This window comes from Leucoraja erinacea, chromosome 19 (genome assembly GCF_028641065.1).
Source record: "Leucoraja erinacea ecotype New England chromosome 19, Leri_hhj_1, whole genome shotgun sequence".
NCBI lineage: Eukaryota > Metazoa > Chordata > Chondrichthyes > Rajiformes > Rajidae > Leucoraja > Leucoraja erinaceus.
In genome coordinates this window covers 21317227-21336872 of record NC_073395.1, presented here as the reverse complement: position 1 = coordinate 21336872, position 19646 = coordinate 21317227, and the positions used below count along the sequence as shown (strand labels likewise).

At 45.0% G+C, this 19646-nt stretch overlaps 1 protein-coding gene across 2 annotated transcripts in view; it reads left to right on the top strand.

Moving 5' to 3' along the window:
* Positions 1-1828, top strand: part of kitlga (kit ligand a) — a 58561-nt gene extending 56733 nt beyond the window's left edge. For both annotated transcript variants that reach the window (XM_055650604.1, XM_055650605.1), the window contains one exon: positions 868-1828. The gene's annotated coding sequence lies outside the window, so the exon portion shown is untranslated. The remainder of the gene's footprint in view (positions 1-867) is intronic.
* Positions 1829-19646: the final 17818 nt, after the last annotated feature.

Sequence of the window (19646 nt, the reverse complement as noted above, 5' to 3'; positions counted from 1 at the left end):
GTCCCGCGAAGATCGCTCGCGACTTCATGCGCCCACACAGCCGTCTGGAGCACGTGACGTCATTTGAAGATGGACACAAAATGCAGGAGTAACTCAGCGGGACCGGCAGCATCTCTGGAGAGAAGCAATGGGTGATGTTTCGGGTCGAGACAATCTTCTCTACTTTACTTTGGGAATCTGAAAAAAAGAAGGGGTCTTGAGAGATAATGCCCTGAAACGTTACCCATTGCTTCTCTCCAGACAGCACAAAGATGCTGCCCACAATGTCTCTGTGCTGAATATGATGCCAAGCTGAGAACATTACTCCAGCATTATCTGACCAAAAGTCTTTTTCAATGTCACTATCTGCTCAATCAGCACGTTCCAGGCACTCTTGTGCCTCTCTCTGGGAGTGCAGTGGGAAACAGGGGGCGGATCCGATTACATTAGCACCGGGGAAAATTTACAACGGCCAATAACCTGTGCATCCCGAGGAAACAGGTCGAGTTGGTCGGCGATCGTTCTCTTGCGCTGCAGAAACTACCACTGCTTGTGTCATCTGCTGTGCTGTATATTTTTTTGTTGAGGTGAAGATTCTGACGTTGCGCCGCGCCTAGATTGATCTTGGGATAGGGAGCCTGTTTTTTCCCATTTAACTTTAGGGATGCGTCAGTTACATGACAGGCAGATGAGATCAGGTGGCGTTCAGGCGTGGGCCGAAGATTTGTCGTTTTTTATGTCCTGCTAGTACGTTTCTAAGGCTGGAAGACATGAGGGAGAGGTAATGTCCGATAAACAGTCAGTTTTTTCTTCAGATTTCAATTTTACTCAAACAAATTGTACTTCTGCACCAAGTAACATCATTCATTTCTTTCATTTAATTCCCAGGCACAGTTTTGTTTGGTTTCCGAACTGGTCCAATATTCTCTACAGCTGTATTATTTCCATTTGACATGAAGCAAGGGACAGGACTGATGTGACGTTGTGCTGGCATCTCCTTTGGTGCACTGGTAACAGGAGGTGCTCCAAATCAGGTGTTGGATGGGCAACCTTAGCTGAAGGGAGTTCACTCCCGTTCTCCACGTGGAATTCATTCCTTATCATCCACAACTTGCAATGAACCTACATCATGCTGCGACTTCCCATCAGGCCAAATATCACAACCAAGACTTTAGAATGAAACGGATGGTGGAACGAAGGAGAGTCTTGCACCCACTTTAATGGTGTCAAAAAGAATACTTTGGGCTCCAGCACCACAATCTGTAGCCAAACATGGCGGCAGGGCGGATGTCGGATCTACGCTTTACACTTTGAATGATGCAACGCGGAAGGAGGCCATTCGGCCCATGATGGCCGTGCTGGACTTTGCACGACCCATTACATACACGTTGAGCTTAAATGTACGGGCAACATCGCAGGTGGAGTCCCATTGGGAAGGGTTGCAAGTGAACGAGCTGCTCTGGGTCAGAAGAATTCGGCCCTAGGTTGGATTTTCTGAATGCTCGATTGTCTTAAACTCTGCCTAGCTGATATTATAGCTGACAAGTGGAAGTATGAAGGTAACTTGGAAATACAGTTCACTCCTACATTACCCTAAGCAGGAGGGTAACTGGAAACCATTTTAAATCCATATGAACGCACCAAGATCTGGAACAATAGCCCTGGAACTTTTACTGGCTCTTTCCTGACCAGTCCTGTAGATATATCTATTAAGAACCAGTTATTTCCCTTTGTATATTATAGTCTATGTTCATAAAATGAATGGGTCATGATAATTAATTGTTGGAACATTGATTTTACAAATTCACATTCCACAATGTAAAGATACTGGTCCAGAGGTGTCTTTAAATGGTGTCAAGAGTGTTTTATTGTCGAATGTCCCGAAACGGAACAACAAAATTATTACTTGCAGCAGCACAACAGATATGTAAACATATGTATATATTAAAATAAGCAATAATAGTGTAAAGACAAAAACAATGCCCCACAAGTCTATGTAGTTTGGAGTTTATTTGGAAGTTGTAGTGTTCAAAAGCCTGATGGTTGTATGGAAAAAGCTGCTCCTGAACCTGGACATTACAGTTTTCAGGCTTCTGTACCTTTCCCGATGGAAAGAGTGAAATTAGTGTCCAGGGTGGTCATAGAGTCATAGAGTGATGCAGTGTGGAAACAGGCCGTTCAGCCCAACTCGCCCACACCGGCCAACAATGTCCCAGCTACACTAGTCCCACTTGCCTGCACTTGGTCCATATCCCTCCAAACTTGTCCAATCCATGTACCTGTCTAACTGTTTATTAAACGATGGGATAGTCCCAACCCCAACTACCTCCTCTGGCAGCTTGTTCCATGCACCCACCACCTTTGTGTGAAAAAGTTACCCCTCGGATTCCTATTAAATCTTTTCCCCTTCACCTTGAACCTATGTCCTCTGGTCCTCGATTCCCCTACTCTGGTCAAAAGACTGTGTGCATCTACCCAATCTATTCCTCTCATGATTTTGTATACCTCTATAAAATCTTCCCTCATCCTCCTGCACTCCATGGAATAGAGACCCAGCCTACTCAACCTCTCCCTACAGCTCACACCCTCTAGTCCTGGCAACAACCACAGAAATCTTTTCTGAACCCTTTCAAGCTTGACAATATCTTTCCTATAACATGATGCCCAGAACTGAACACAATATTCTAAATGCGGTTTCACCAGCGTCTTGTACAACTGCAACATGACCGCCCAACGTCTATACTCAATACTTTGACTGATGAAGTCCAAAGTGCCACAAGCCTTTTTGACACTTTATCTACCTGCGGCTCGACCTTCAAGGAACCATGCACCAGTACTCCTAGATCCCTCTGCTCTACAACACTACCCAGAGGCCTACCATTTACAGTGTAGGTCCTGCCCTTGTTCGATGTCCCATAAATGCAACACCTCACACTTGTCTGTATTAAATTCCATCAACCATTCCTCCGCCCACCTGGCCAATCGATCCAGATCCTGCTGCAATCGTTCACAACCATCTTCACTATCTGCAAAACCACTAACTTTTGTATCATCAGCAAACTTGCTAATCTTGCCCTGTATGTTCTCATCTAAATCATCGATGTAGATGACAAACAGTAACGGGCCCAGCACCGAACCCTGAGGCACACCACTAGTCACAGGCATCCATAACCCTCTGCTTCCTTCCATGGAGCCAATTTGCAATCCATTCAGCTGTTTCTCCTTGGATCTCATGCGATCTAACCTTCCAGAGCAGCCTACCATGTGGAACCTTGTCGAACGCCTTGCTGAAGTCCATGTACACAACATCTACAGCTCTGCCCTCATCAACCTTTTTGGTCACGTCTTCAAAAAAATCAATTAGATTTGTGAGACATGACCTCCCAAGTACAAAACCATGCTGACTATCCCTAATCAGCCCTTGCCCATCCAAATGCCTGTATATCCTATCCCTCAGAGTACTCTCCAGTAACTTACCAACTACAGATGTTAAGCTCACCGGCCTATAGTTCCCAACATTTTCCTTGCAGCCCTTCTTGAAAAGAGGCACAACATTTGCCCCTCTCCAGTCTTCCGGCATCTCTCCTGTATTTAAAGATGACTCGTAAATTCCAACCAGTTCCCCACAATAATTTCCTCTCTAGTTTCCCACAATATCCTCAGATATATCAGATCAGGCCCTGGAGATTTGTCTACCTTCAAACACGACAGTACCTTCAGTACTTCTTCGACAGTAACCCTGACTGCTCTCAAGACACTTCCAGTGACTGCTCCAATTTCCTCCGTCCTACTGTCTTTCCCCTCGGTAAATACAGAGAATAAATACTCATTTTGGACCTTGCCCATCTCCTGTGGCTCCACACAGAGGTGACCACTTTGATTCCTGAGATGTCCCACTCTCTAGTCACCCTTTCCCCCCCTATACCTGTCCCATGCATCCTTCTTTGTTTTTGACTAACATAGACAATAGACACTAGGTGCAGGAGTAGGCCATTTGGCCCTTCGAGCCAGCACCGCCATTCACTATGATAATGGCTGATCATCCACAATCAGTACCTGCCTTCTCACCATATTCCTTGACTCCGCTATTTTTAAGTGCTCTATCTAACTCTCTCTTGAAACCATCCAGAGAATAGGCCTCCACTGCCTTCTGAGGCAGAGAATCCCACAGATTCACAACACTCTGGGTGAAAAGCGTTTTCCTCAATTTCCCTCGTCAGCCAAGATTCCTTACGTTTGCCTGCTTTTCCCTTCACTCTAACGGGGACTTCCACATCCTGAGCTTTCTTCAGTACTCTTTTAAAAACATCCCACTTGGCCGATGTTCCTTTCCCCTCTAATAACCTGCTCCAGTCAACTTGAGCGAGATCTTCTCTCATACCCTCAAAGTCGGCCTTACCCCAGTTGAACATTTTAACACGTGGACCCTCTCCGTCCCTATCCATAACTCTCTTAAACCTAATCGAACTGTGGTCACTGGCCTCAAAAGGAACCTCCACACACACTTCAATAACTTGCCCTTCCTAATTTCCGAATACTATATCCAGCGTTGCCCTCTCACGCGTGGGGGTCTCCACATACTGCTTACGATAACTCTCCTGAACACTTTTGAGGAATTGCACCCCATCAGAACCGTTCATACTATGATTTACCCAGTCTATATTGGAAAAGTTAAACCCCTTAATGCAACAACCTTATTTGACCTGCAGCTGTGGGTGTGGGTCTCTGATGATACTGGCTTCCTTTTTGAGGCAGTGACTCCTGGAGATCCTTCGATGTTGGGGAGGTCAGTAGCTGTGATGGACAGTGTTCACCACCTTTTGCAATCTTCTTCATTTCTGGGCATTCGAGTAGTCGAACCTGGCTGTGATACAACCAGTCAATATGTTATAGTTGAGACAGTTACAGTTGAGATGTAAACCGAACATGATGCACGCATTCTGATTAACTGCCGATTAATCTCCTTGCTGTTTGTGGGTGTCTGCTGCACAGTCATTGACTGCCGTGTTTCTTACATTACTCATCAGAATCATTGCATTGGTTGGGAACTTTACCTTGGAGGGGAAACACAGACGCAGGCCGTTCGGGCCACTGAGTCTGTGCCGACCGTCGGTCACCCATTCACAGTAGTTCTATGTTATCCCAATTTCGCATCCACTCCCGACACACTACAGGAAATTTCCTCTTTGGGATGTGGGAGGAAATCGGAGCACCCGCAGGAAACCTCACACGGTCGCGGGATTACGTACAAACTCCACACGGACAATACCCGAGGTCGGGTTCGCGCGTGGGTCTCTGGCGCTATGAGGCAGCGACTCTACTACTGCCCCCTCAAATCTTACGCTGATCGAATCCGATCTTTACTCTTTGTATATTGTTATAGATTCTACCATTCGCCTGCACACCAGGGGCAATTTACAGCAGCCAATCAACCTACCGACCCGTACGTCTCTCAGTTTAGTTCCGAGAAAGAGCGCGGAAACAGGCCCTTCGCCCACCGATGCTGCGCCAACCAACTATCCCTGCACACTAACACTATCCTACACACACTAGGGACGATTTACAATTTTACCAAGCCAATTAGCCGACAAACCCGTACATCTTTGCAGTGTGGGAGGAAACCGGCGCTCCTGAAGAAAACCCACGCAGGTCACGGGGAGAACGTACAAACTCCACCCAGACTGCACCCGTGGTCTGGATCAAACCCGGGTCTCTGGCGCTGTGAGGCAGCAGCTCTACCATTGTGCCGCTCCACTTCTTCAAGAAGTTTGAAATATATCCTCCAGCAATGTTGTGGCAAAGTAGAAGATTTCCCCAGTACTTTGCTCCTTTGTATATCATCGTCTATGTTGAATTAATGAATGGGTCACATTATTTTCCATGCAGCTAAGTATTGAAACTAAACTTATATAAATGCACGTCTAATTATTTGAAAGATACCAATGCAGCTACAGTACGTCTTAATTTAATCTACAACTGAACATCATGAAAATTGAAGATTTACACAAAAAGCTGGAGTAACTCAGCGGGACAGGCAGCATCTCTGGAGAGAAGGAATGGGTGACGTTTCGGCTCAAGACGCTTGTTCAGACTAAGTTGGTCCAAAAAACACTAATTAGCCTAAAGATATAATGGGTGTTATATAAATTAGATTTCCTTCTTACCGAACAATGTTGACATAGATTAAATATTCTTGATCTTAAAATGCTTGAGATTAACAGCTTTTTGACCTTGGAGCCTATAAGATAAAACAGATCATACAATGGCTCAATGTGGTAAATAGCCAGCAGTGTAAACAATGGGACATAATCATAATCATAATAAACTTTATTACGGACTCAAGGTCCAGACAAGGGGCAACATTACATAAAAAATGCATTGCATATCAAATATCATAAATATATATAAAAGCATGGTATATCACATAAAAACATCATAATTTATATTTAACAAAACCCCACAATACTTAAGTTAAAAATCCAGATTAAAAGATGATCAGTCCTACAACGAGACAATGATACCAGTGTCTCCACAACTGGGATTCGTAGCGTGTAGAGCTAACCCTTATGTTTGTCAAGGCCACAATAAGCACATTTTTAGAGTCATTTATCCTGCAAATGAATTTATACATGTGGTGTCTTAGGATAGCTTCTAAAGTACTGACTCCTGCAGCCACAAACATATTACTGGCACTACACCATCTAGGTTGCCTTAGCAGTGTTCTCATGGCATCGTTATATGTCACCTTTAGTCTCTGCATACTTGTCTTTAAATAGTTCGACCACAGGTGCGCAGTGTAGAGGGGTGTGCAGTATGCTCTAAATAACGACATCTTCACCACATCTGCACACGCACCAAATTTACGCAAGAGGATATTTGCCTGTACATACAGCATGCGTCGTTGCCTATAAATGTCCTCATCATCTGTCATTTGTTCTGTAATAATATGCCCTAGATATTTTATCTTATTACAGATACTAAGATTGTTGTCAGACAATTTAAAAACAGGATATTTTAGGCATTTATCCTCTTTGGTTCTACAGACCATAACAGCACTCTTACTAGCATTATATTTAATGTCATGTTCCACACCATACACGGAACATATAGTAAGGAGCTGCTGGAGACCAGCGCTAGATTGACTAAAGACCACAAGATCATTTGCATACATAATATGGTTCACTAAAATATTACCAATCACGCACCCAGTGTTACAGGCTTTCAATTGTTTAGACAGATCATCAATATATAGATTAAAAAAGACTGGGGACAAAATTCCCCCTTGTCTAACACCATTGCTAACCCCAAATGGGGCTGAGATCCTATTGCCCCATTTTATTTGCATAGTCTGGTGGGCAAACCAGTAGGCCAGAATTCTAACAATGTATTCAGGCACCCCTCTTTGACTCATTTTACCAAACAGCTTTCTGTGATTAACACGGTCAAAGGCTTTGGAAGCATCAATAAAGAACATAAGGATTGACGAGTTTTTGCATCTATATTTGTTTACAATCTCCTTTAGGGCATATATGCATAAGTCAGTGCCATGTTTAGCTTTAAAGCCAAACTGGTTATCTGTGGAGTTAACAAACTCATTTATTCTATCCAGCAGAACTCTTTCTAAGACTTTTGACAATATGCTGGCTAAAGCTATGGGCCTGTAATTATTTAGGCTGCCTACTTTACCAGCTTTGTCCTTAATGACCGGCACTAACAGGACAGACAACATTGAGTCTGGTAACAAGCCATGAATCATAAAGCCAGTAAAACAAATAGCTAGGAGAGGAGCTATCCTCATACTCGCATACTTAAGATGTTCAGCAGAGATATGATCCAAGCCACTTGCTTTGTCGTTGGACAGTTTGTTCATGGCATGATACATCTCATGTGACATAATCACCATCATATTTTATTAGCCAAGTATGTTTTGCAACACATGAGAAATTTCATTTATTTACATACGAGTTCTAAAGAAGGGCAGATGTCTTTAAAAGGGATTCCAGTCGGAATAAAATTTGTTATGTTTTTATCTAAATAACCACAGTGGACAAGGAAGAAGCAAAACTGTTATTAATCGGGAAAAAACATAGAAACATAGAAAATAGGTGCACAAGGAGGCCCTTCGAGCCAGCACCGCCATTCATTGTGATCATGGCTGATCGTCCCCAATCAATAACCCGTGCCTGCCTTCTCCCCATATCCCTTGATCCCACTAGCCCCTAGAGCTCTATCTAACTCTCTTGAAAAAAACATCAAAAGCTTCACAAAAATAAGTTTGACTGCAGATTGCAGTATGGAATTGGTTTATTTCGTTATTAGTTTAGTGTAAAGATATAGCACGGATACCGGCCCTTCAGCCCACAGAGCCGCGCCTACCAGCGATACCCGCACATTTACACACATCCTACACACGAGAGATCATTTATAATTTCACTAACTCAACTAACCTACAAACCTGTACTGTTTTTGGTGTGTAGGAGGAAACCAGAGCTCCCAGAAAAAACCCCACTTGGTCACGGGGAGAACGTACAAACTTGGTATAGACAGCATCCATAGTCAGGATCGAAACTGGGTCTCTGGTGCTGTCAGGCAGCAACTTTACTGCTGTGCCACCGGGCCTGAGTTACAGGGAAATACTTTGTTTGAGTTCTCATGAACTATAAAATTATGAAAGCTTCTCTTTCCATCTTATTCATTGTTGCAAACAGCTGGTGTTTCACCCTGACTTTATTTGTCTATGCCCATTTCCTTCTCTGCGACCCCCTACATCTCTAGTCCCAAAGTGTCCTGAGTAACTCAGCGGCTCAGGCAGCATCTCTGGAGAGCATGGGTAGGTGACGTTTCGGGACTTTGGACTGTACTAAAAGATTGATTGAATGGCGGAGTAGACTCAATGGGCGAATGGCCTAATTCTGCTTCAATGTCTTATGGTTCAGATGCTACAGCTTTAAGAGCCTGTCCCACTGCACGAGCTAATTCAAGAGTTCTCCCGAGTTTTCCCTGATTCAAACTCTGAGAATTACGGAAATGGCCGCTCGTAGGTACTCGGAGCTCTCGTGGACATTTTTCAACATGTTGAAAAAAACTTCACGAGCTTATCGCGTTTCCTGAGTACCTGCCGTTAGCGTTACGAGCCGCTAAGAGACGTCCCGAGCTCCGAGGTACCCGCTACGTACATTCTACGTACTTACCACGAGTTAGATTTTTTTTTTAAACTCGGGAGAGCTCTTGAATTACCTCGTACAGTGGGACAGGCCCTTAAACCTTGGATTGGAAAGGTTTGGTAATACATAGGCTAGGTACAGGCAAATGGGTACTAGCTCAGTATGGCCACTTGGTCAGCATGATCAAGCTGGGCCGACGGGCCTGTTTCTGTGCTCTATGGCTCTATGGCATAAGGAGAGAGCTCTGGTGTTTCGAGGGGGGATTACTGGCGTTTAACAGGCGTTTAGATAGACACATGGAAGCAAGGAATGATCGATATGGCTCACAAACAGGCAGATGAGATCAGTTTAACTTAGCCTCATGTTCAGCACAAACATTGTGGGCCAAAGGGCCTGTTCCGCTGCTGTACTGTTTTATATTCCATCTTCTAATAGCGAAGTGATGGTAATCGGAACCAGAAGACCTGAGAAAGTTCTGGGGCTGGAGGACATGAGATGGAGGCAAGGTCTGGGGAAAGGACAAATGGAGGTCAGGCAGCATCCCTGGAGAACATGGATAGGTTATGTTTCGGGTCTTTGGACTGTACTAAAAGGCAGAGGAAATCGAGAACCCAACAGACATGTCAGAGGGGATTTAGATGAAGTTTCACAATGCTCCCGTACACAATAAACATGGTGAGCTCAAACAAAGAATTCAAAAGCGGATTAAATCAATTACAAGGTGGATTTTCAATGGATTTAAAGGTTAACAAAACATGTACGGGGTATTATCTAGGGTCGGCGATGAATGCACTATGTATAGAAATTCCATTTGTAGATTAAGTGCAAATTTAATGTAACCAATGCAGGACACTATTCCATGCTTGTGAATTGTGAGACTAGGCTGCCATTTCAACTTTACTGTGTTAGTTATGGTTCCCATGGACAAATTCCCAGAATAGGAGTGAGTGTTTTTAGAGTCCATTAGCAACAAAGGTTTTGTCATAGGCTTTGTTGTTTTAAGTGCATGGGAAAGTAGTTAGTGAAGCATAAAACTGCTAAGTGTCTGCTTCCCTGATATTGGTATTGGTTTATTATTGTCACGTGTTACAAAATGAAGAGTAAGATGAGGAAAAATGTCACAGAGAAAAAAATACACAGAGAGTAGTGAATCTGTGGAATTCTCTGCCACAGAAGGTAGTTGGGGCCAGTTCATTGGCTATATTTAAGAGGGAGTTAGATGTGGCCCTTGTGGCTAAAGGGATCAGGGGGTATGGAGAGAAGGCAGGGATGGGATACTGAGTTGGATGATCAGCCATGATCATATTGAATGGCGGTGCAGGCTCGAAGGGCCAAATGTCCTACTCCTGCATCTATTTTCTATGTTTCTATGTCTTCTCTTAGAGAGTATGGGGATGGTGGCGCAGCGGTAGAGTTGCTGCCTTACAGCGCCAGAGACCCGGGTTTGATCATGACTATGGGGTTGTCAGTACGGAGTTTTGTACTTTCTCCCTGTGACTGAGTTGCCTCTGGATGCTCTGGTTTCCTCCCACATTCCAAATGCGTGCAGGTTTGTAGGTTAATTGGTTTGTGTAAATTGTCGCTCATGTCTCGGATTGAACTAATGCACGGGGTGATCGCTGGCTGGCACGGACTCTGTGGGCTGAAGGGCCTGTTTCCACGCTGTATCTCTAAACTAAACTAAGAGTATGGCCACCAGATTGGCGCAGCTGTAGAGATGCAGACATACAGCACCAGAGACCCGAGACTGATCCTGACTACCAGTGCTGTCTGTGCAGAGCTTGTACATTCTCCCCGTGACTATATGGGTTTTCACCAGGCGCTCCAGTTTTGTTCCACACTCTAAAGATGTGCAGATTTGTAGGTTAATAAATTGTCCCTAGTGTGTAAGATAAAACTAGTGTATGGATGATTGCTGGTCAGTGCAGACTCAGTGAGCGGAAAGGCCCTTTTCCACGTTGTATCCCTAAACTAATCTTCCTGTCCCACGAGCATGCGACTGCATGCGGCAAGCGCGACTAAACCGGAAGTGGTGGCCGCGTGGAGGTCGAGTGATCCCGTACAAATTGACGTGAAGTTCGAGCGAAGTCCGCGGGAGGTTCGCGCGTGACGTATGGCGTCGAGACGCTGCGCACGCCCGTCGAGGCGGTGCGTACGGCCTCAATGCGCGCGGAATTTTTGGACAGTGACAGATGTCAGGACCAGCTCCGCACAACTCCATACGGTTCCGGCGATCGAAGTGGGACCGGCCCTGCGAGGCCGTTCGGCTCAAGCGACCACGTTAGGTCGTGCTTGCCGCAAGCAGTCGCATGCTCGTGGGACAGGCCCTTAAGAGTAGAGAAGGCAGTTGAAGCAAAATCAATCAGTAAAAATATATTACAGAAAGAGTTGAATATTTTTCTAATTTGCACATTCTCCCCGTGCATAGGGTTCCTCCGGATGTTTAATTTAGCTTAGAGATGCAGCACAGATACAGGCCCTTCCTTCGGCACCGATCAGCGATCACCCCGTACACTAACACTATCCTACACACTTAGGAAAATTTATGGAAGCTAATTAATGCACAAATCTACATGTTTTTTTTGCAGCAGGAGAAAACCAGAGCACCCGGAGAAAACCCACGCAGTCACAGGGAGAACGTGCAAATTCCATACAGACAGCACCCATAGTCAGGATCGAACCCAGGTACCTGGCGCTGTGAGGCAGCAACTCTACTGCTGCGTCACTGTGCATTGTGTTAAGGTGCTCCGGTTTCCTCCCACGTCCCAAAGACGTGCGGGTTTTAGGGTCATTAGCTTCTGTAGCATTGCCCCCTGGTGTGTAGGGAGTGGTTGAAAAAGTGGGACACCATACAGTAGCTCATCTGCTTTATCCATAATGATCCTTGCGTCTAAATAAACACACGTCAGCCCATCAGTCTCAGCATGTTCACCAATCTGCCCCCGCTGTCCTTCCTCTCAGTCACTTATCATAAGCTCCACATTCCCCTCAATCTTGCCGCAGTGGCCCCAATGATGGAGCCACTGACTCACAGCGCCAGAGACCCGTGTTCGATCCTGACCTCGGGCGCTGTACATGTGGAGTTTGCATATGACCTCGTGGGTTTTCACCGGGTGCTCTGGTTTCCTCCCAAAGACTTGAGGGTTTGTAGGTTATAGTGTAGAAACAATTAACTGCAAATTCTGGTTTATACCAAAGATACACATATAGTGCTGGAATAACTCAGTGGAGAAAAAGGATGGATGACGTTTTGGGTTGGGACCCTTCTTCGGGTTAATTGGCCTCTGTAAATTTCCCCTAGTGTGTAGGCAGTGGGTGGGAAAATGAGATAACGTAGAACTTGAGTGAACAAGTGATCGATGGTCGGCATGGACTCGGTGGACCGAAGGGCTCGTTTCCATGCTGTATCTCCAAAACTAAAACTAAACTAGAGAATCTCTTCCAATCTATTTTGAAGTTTCTCACTGGATTATACTTTGATTCAACTTACATTCATTTCTCAGTCCAGTGTTTACAGAGCTGCGAGACTTTCCCAGACCTCAGTCTCATTGTCCATTGCTCTTGTATGGCAACATTTCACGCCTTTTCCTTTAGTCTCATACTAGCTGTAATATCTCCTGTCAGCCACAGCTGGAGAAGATTTCCTGTTGAGGTTTTGTGCATTAAAGGGATGTGTATTGTTACAGGGACAATGGTCTGGAGGTTACAACTATATACAGGATGTGAGATCAATAGTACATGAGCTTTATTTGGGGAAATGATTCACTAGAATTTCGGACACAATTAATTCTTCAGTCAAATGATGACTCATGAGTGAAGATATTGAAGTTGAGCTAGCTCCAGCCCATCGAGTCACTGACTCCAGAGACCCAGGTTCAATCCTCACCTAGCTAGCTACAACTAGCTAGACACAAAATGCTGGAGCAACTCAGCGGGTCAGGCAGCATCTCTGGATAGAAGGAATGGGTGATATTTCAGGACAAGACCCTTCTTCAGACTTGAGAAGTCTTCCATTTACAAAGCTATTTTTCTGCCTTAATTCTATGGCACATTTTTCTAGTCCTTTTCAATTTATGATTATAACGGCTGCATAGTGGTGCAACTGGTAGAGTTGCAGCCTCACAACGCCAAAGACCCGGGCTTGATCCTGACCTCGAGAGCTGCCTGTGTAGAGTTTGCGCGTTCTCCCTGTGACCACGTGGGATTCCTCAGGGTATTCCGGTCTCCTCCCACATTCATAAGACCTGCAGGTTTGTAGGTTAACTGGTCTCTGTAAAATTGTCCCTTGTGTGTAAGGAGTGGATGAGAAAGTGGGATAACATAGTACTAGTCTGAACGGTGAATAATAGTCAGCATGGACTTGTTGGGCTGAAGGGCCTGTTTCCATGCTGCATTGCTAAACTCTAAACTAAATTATTGCTTCATGGAATGTTTTGAAAGAACATGGTCCTTCAACAAAATGAAGGAATGATTGTATGATGTGGAGATTGGAATTCAGGACCTTGGACAGTTCAGTACTATTGCAGAACTGTACTGGGAGGGATCAAGCTAAATTATCCACACAAATCCCTGGGGTGAGATTGGACTCGCAAGTCTCTCCCTCTCTCTCACACACAACCATTCTACATGGACTTTGTAAAATAGATGTCACTTGCTGTTGGCAAAGTGGCCAAGAAGGGTTGTCAATGCCACCGTCTCTCTCAGCCAGAATGGGATGGGTCCTTCAGATGGGTTGAGATAGGATTGAGAACGTGTCAACACCCTTGTGGCACCATACCCACATAACTAGGTCCAGACATGCCCTTGCCAACAGAACAAGATCCCCCACCAGTGCAAACGCCACAGACAATTATAGTTATTTATTTTAATGGATACTGCCTAACCTGGAGTTGTAGAGTCCGTACAGCACGGAAACACACCCTTACACTCCGTGCCCTCGAGATCGGCTGAGGGAGGGAGACACCACTGGGGCACAAAGACTGAAGATGGCCGGGTGAGGAGAGGGACGATGGTTCACTGGACGATCCGCACAAGTGTGATGGCTGGAGGCCTTGCAGCAGCCTGGGGCTCACCTGGATCCAGAAGACCAATCGCGCGGACGGGCCTGCACCTGGACGGCGCCTAAACGTGGCGACTCATGCACGTGGATTCAGTGGATTATTTCTATCCACTTTGTACTAATCGGGGATTGTACTTGGGTAATTTACTAAACTGTGTGGAAAAAAAATTCACTGTTCGTCTGTACATGTGATTATAAAGTACCATTGACCATCGAACCAGTGACCATTTCACCCATATTTGATCTGTCTGCCTGCTGAGTATTTCAAATGTTTCTTGTTCATGTTTCCAGTGTCTGCAGTTTTTGGTTATTTTCATGCACGGCTAGATCTGCGGCCTTTCAAATGATTGTTTGGAAAGTTACTAACATTCAGCAGCAGGAGAAGATGGGTCAAGATGGGCAACCTTTTTACATAAAGGGCGGTGGGTGCATGGAATGATCTACCAGAGGAGATAGTTGAAGCAGGTACTACCATAATGTTTCAGAAACATTTGGAAGGGTAAATGGATAGGATAGGATATAGACCAAATGCAGGCAGGTGAGACTTGGTCGGTGTGGGCAAGTTGGGCCGAAGGTGCTGTTTCCACGCTGTATGACTCTATGAGACGGTTTCAATTAAATCACAGTAGGTATTATTCGCTCTGTACACCCCACTTAAGTTCTGGAAAGGCCACTATTTATCCACTTCATAAGACAGTAAGTCATAGGAGCAGCCATTCGGCCCATCGAGTCTGTTCCGCCATTCGATCATGACATCTATGTTTCCCTTTCAACCCCTTTCTGCCTTCTCCCCACAATTTTTGTCACCCTTACTAATGAAGAACATATAAATCTCTGCATTAAAAATACCCAATGACTTGGCCTCCACCACCCTTTGGCTAAACAAATTCCACTTCATTTCCATTCTGAAGGAGATTCAGCCTTTTATTCTGAGGCTGTGCGCTCTGATCCTAGACCCTCCCACTAGTAGAAGTATCCTCTCCACATCCACTCTATTCAAGCCATTTGTTATGCAGTAGATTTCAATGAGGGGACCCCTCATCCTTCTAAACTCCAGCGAGTGGAGGCCCAGAGCCATCAAACGCTTCTCATTCATTAACCCAATCATTCTCATAACTGCCCTCTCCAATTCCAGCATATCCTTCCTCAGATATGGGGCCCAAAACTACTCACAATATTCCAAGTGTGGTCAGTTCTGTACAGTGCAGGATCTATTGCTTGGGCACAAGGAACTGCAGATGCTGATTCACAAATGAAGACACAAAGTGCTGGTGTAACTCAGATGGGTCAGGCAGCATCTCTGGAGTACATGACCTCTTTTAGCACATGCTACTAGATAAGATTATGCATAGGTTATTATAACAGACTCAATGAAAAGCAGTTCAAGAAAACTGGGCTATAAAATGGCCAAAATAAATGATTTTTAAAGTTTGCTCACAGATTACAGCTGCCTCTCCATTCCATTCAAATAGCTGTCATATCCTTTACTTAAATGACAGGAAATGCTAGTTGCACGCAAACACCAAGGGCCTGAGAGTTGAGTGAGTTTCTCTCTCTCTCTCTCCCTCTCTCATCTGAGTCGAGTGTGTATTTTTTTAAGAACATCGAACAGTACAGCCCTTCAGACCAAACATGATTCCAAGTTAAACTGATGTCATTTGCTTGTACATGGTCCACTTCCCTCTATTCTCTGCACTTCCATGTGCCTATCTAAACGTCTCTTAAACGCCACTATCGCATCTGCCTCCACCACCACCTCTGGCAGTGCATTCCAGACCCTCACCACTCTGTGTAAGAAAGCTTGGCCCATACATATTTTTTGTTTCGTTTGAGTTCACAGATACTGCGCGGAAACAGGCCCTTCATCCCACTGAGTCCGTGCTGACCAGCGATCCCTGCACCATGAAAAGGCGCCAAATTAACCTACAAACCTGGACATCTTTGGAGAGTGCGAGGAAACCCATGATCCCAGAGAAAACCCGCGCAGGTTACGGGGAGAATGTACAAACCCCATACAGACAAGCACCCGTAGTCAGGATGGAAACCAGGTCTCTGGCGCTGTAAGGCCACAACTCTACCGCTGCGCCACTGTGCGCCCTATTAAACGTAATCGTCAATAAACTTTCCCCTCACTTTATAGCTATGACCTCCAGTATTGGACATCTCCACCCTAGGAAAAAGCTTCCGACTGTCTACCCTATCTATACCTCTCATAATGTTCAAGAGAAAATAATCCAAGACCCTCAGTCTGAAGAAGGGTCTCGATCCGAAATGTCACATATTCCTTTTCTTCGGAAATGCTGCCTGACCCACTGAGTTACTCCTGCATTTTATGTCTATCCAACCTCTCCCTGTAGCCGAAACCTTCTAATCCAGGCAGCATTGTAGTAAACCACCGTGGCACTCTACACGTTAGTCAATGTGCCAGAACTATTGACCACATTTTGATTCAAAGATCAAGTATTGTTTAAACTGTCACTTTTGGAACCAGAATTAAGATAATATTACAACAGTCCCGGGTTATGGTAGTATTATATTAATCCCCCTTTGGTGATTTGACCAGGGAGTGCAGCACTATCTTTCAATGGGAATGCCAATCCAAGGACTCACTCAAATTTTCCTCTGGCATTACCTGTAGGGGATTGATTACCTTAGGTATAAATCTATTCTTCAATAAATGTTGGTAAACCAAATAATCATGTTATTCTCACTGTACTTAGAATCACATCATAGGACGGCAAGGATAAATGAATACAACAGTTAGTGCAAATTGGGAGTGGAAAATAAAGTACAGAATATAGTGGTACAGAGAAAGTGCAGATAAAAAACGTTTATGGGCAGCAACAAGGTAGATTGGAAGATTGGAAGACCTATGTGTTTTTAGCATTTTAAGATCAGAAGACATCTTTCCCTCTAAATCCCATTCTCCTACCAGTTAACTTTGACACCGTTACTAATCAAGAACCTATCAATCTCCGCTTTAAAATTACCCAATGATTTGGCCTCCAAAGTCATTTGTGGCAATGAACTCCACAGACTCACCACCCTCTGGCTAAAGAAATTCCTCTACTCTATTCTAAAGGTACATTCTTTTATTGTGAGGCTGTGGCCTCTGGTCCTAGACCATCCCACTAGTTGAAATAATCACATCCACTCTATCTTGGACAAAATGTTTTTATTTTGTATATAGTTGTAGTTTCTTATCATCAAATTGTTTTCTGTTTTGTAATCTATGCACCTTCAGCGTGAAGAAGGGTCCTGACCCAAAACCTCATCTATCCATGTTCTCCAGAGATGCTGCCTGACCCACTGAGTTACTCCAGCACTTTGTGTCTTTTTTGTAAATCAACATCTGCAGTTACAATAGTTAGATACTGTGAGGATGCAGGGTGATTTGGACAGGTTGAGTAAGTGGGCAGATGCATGGCAGATGCAGTTTAATGTGGATAAATGTGAGGTTATTCACTTTTGTGGCAAAATCACGAAGGCAGATTATCTGAATGGTGTCAAGTTGGGAAAAGGGGAAGTACAACGAGATCTCGGAGTCCTTGTTCATCAGTCACTGAAAGAAAGCATGCAGGTACAGCAGGCAATGAAGAAAGCTAATGGCATGTTGGCCTTGGTATCAGGAGGAGTTGAGTATAGGAGCAAAGAGGTCCTTCTGCAGTTGTACAGGGTCCTAGTGAGCAAGAGCGGAACTCGCTATCAAAACATGGAGGGGACGGGGGACACAATTTTTTGGCGGCCACGCGCGCATGCACACACTCACGCACGCGTGAGGCTTTGGAGGCTCAATCCAGCGCTAAAAACTGAGATTTTAAAATCGGGATCACAAAAAACTTGGGGGGGGGGGGGATGTCCCCCACCTCTCAAAACATGGGGGGGGGGGGGGGGAGTGTCCCCTCTGCCCCCCCCCCGGGTTTTCCGCCCCTGCTAGTGAGACCACATTGTTTGCAGTTTTGGTCTCCAAATTTGAGGACGGACATTCTTGCTATTGAGGGAGTGCAGCGTAGGTTTACAAGGTTAATTCCCTGGATGACGGACTGTCATATGCTGATAGAATGGAGCAGCTGGTCTTGTATACTCTGGAATTTAGAAGGATGAGAGAGGATCTTATTGAAACATATAAGATTATTAAGGGTTTGGACACAATAGAGGCAGGAAACATGTTCTCAATGTTGGGGGAGTCCTGAACCGGGGGCCACAGTTTAAGAATAAGGAGTAAGCCATTTAGAACAGAGATGAGGAAAAACATTTTCACACAGAGGGTTGTGAATCTGTGGAATTCTCTGCCTCAGAAGGCAGTGGAGGCCAATTCTCTGGATGCTTTCAAGAGAGAGTTAGATAGAGCTCTTAAAGATAGCGGAGTCAGGGGATATGGAGATGGGGTACGGATTGTGGATGATCAGCCATGATCACAGTGAATGGTGGTGCTGGCTCGAGGGGCCGAATGGCCTACTCCTGCACTTAATGTCTATTGTCTATTGTTCCTTGCACCAGTATAGAACAGTGCAGCATCGGAACAGGCCCTTCAGCCCACTGTGTGTGCTGATCATAATACAAAGATAAGCTAATCACCTCTGTCTGCACGTGATCCATATCCCTCCAAACCCTGCACATCCATGTGCCCATCTAAAATCCTCTGAAACTCCACGGTCGTATCTGCCACCACCACCACATCTGGCAGCGTGTTCCAGGCACCCACCACCCACTGTGTAATAAAGTTGCCCCGCACACCTCCTTTAAAACTTGCCTCCCTCACCTTTAAGCTGAGCCCTTTTTAGCATCCAATTTAGCATCCATTTGTCCTGGTGCTAATTTTCAAATAACCTCTATCGACGAGTCAGAGTTCCTTCCTGTTTCGACTGCCGTTTGTGTTTTGATCAAAAACAACTGAGTTCAAAAATAAAAAAAACATTACAAAGTACAATTGAGGGAAATAATTTAACAGGAACCCATCCAGCCAGGTCCAACCCTTACTTTCAAAAATAGCAGCGCCGTCATGCTGTTAGGTAAGGGCTGAGAATTCTGTGCTAAAGTTATTTTAACCATCAGCTGTGCCTCAATGCAGGGGGACTGGGGTGGTGGGAGGGATGATCGTTGAATGGGAGGATGTTGATGTCCCAGCAAAGTCTCCCACTGTGGGGAAGTGGCTGTGCTGGTGACAACTTCACACACACTGGTCACACACACACACACACACACAAACACACTGGTCACACACACACACACTGGTCACACACACACACACACTGGTCACACACACAAACACACTGGTCACACACACACACTGGTCACACACACACACACTGGTCACAACCACACTGGTCACACACACACACAGACCTACAACCACACTGGTCACACACACACACACACACACTGGTCAACACACTGGTCACACCACAAAAGGGTCACACACACACACACTGGTCACACCTACA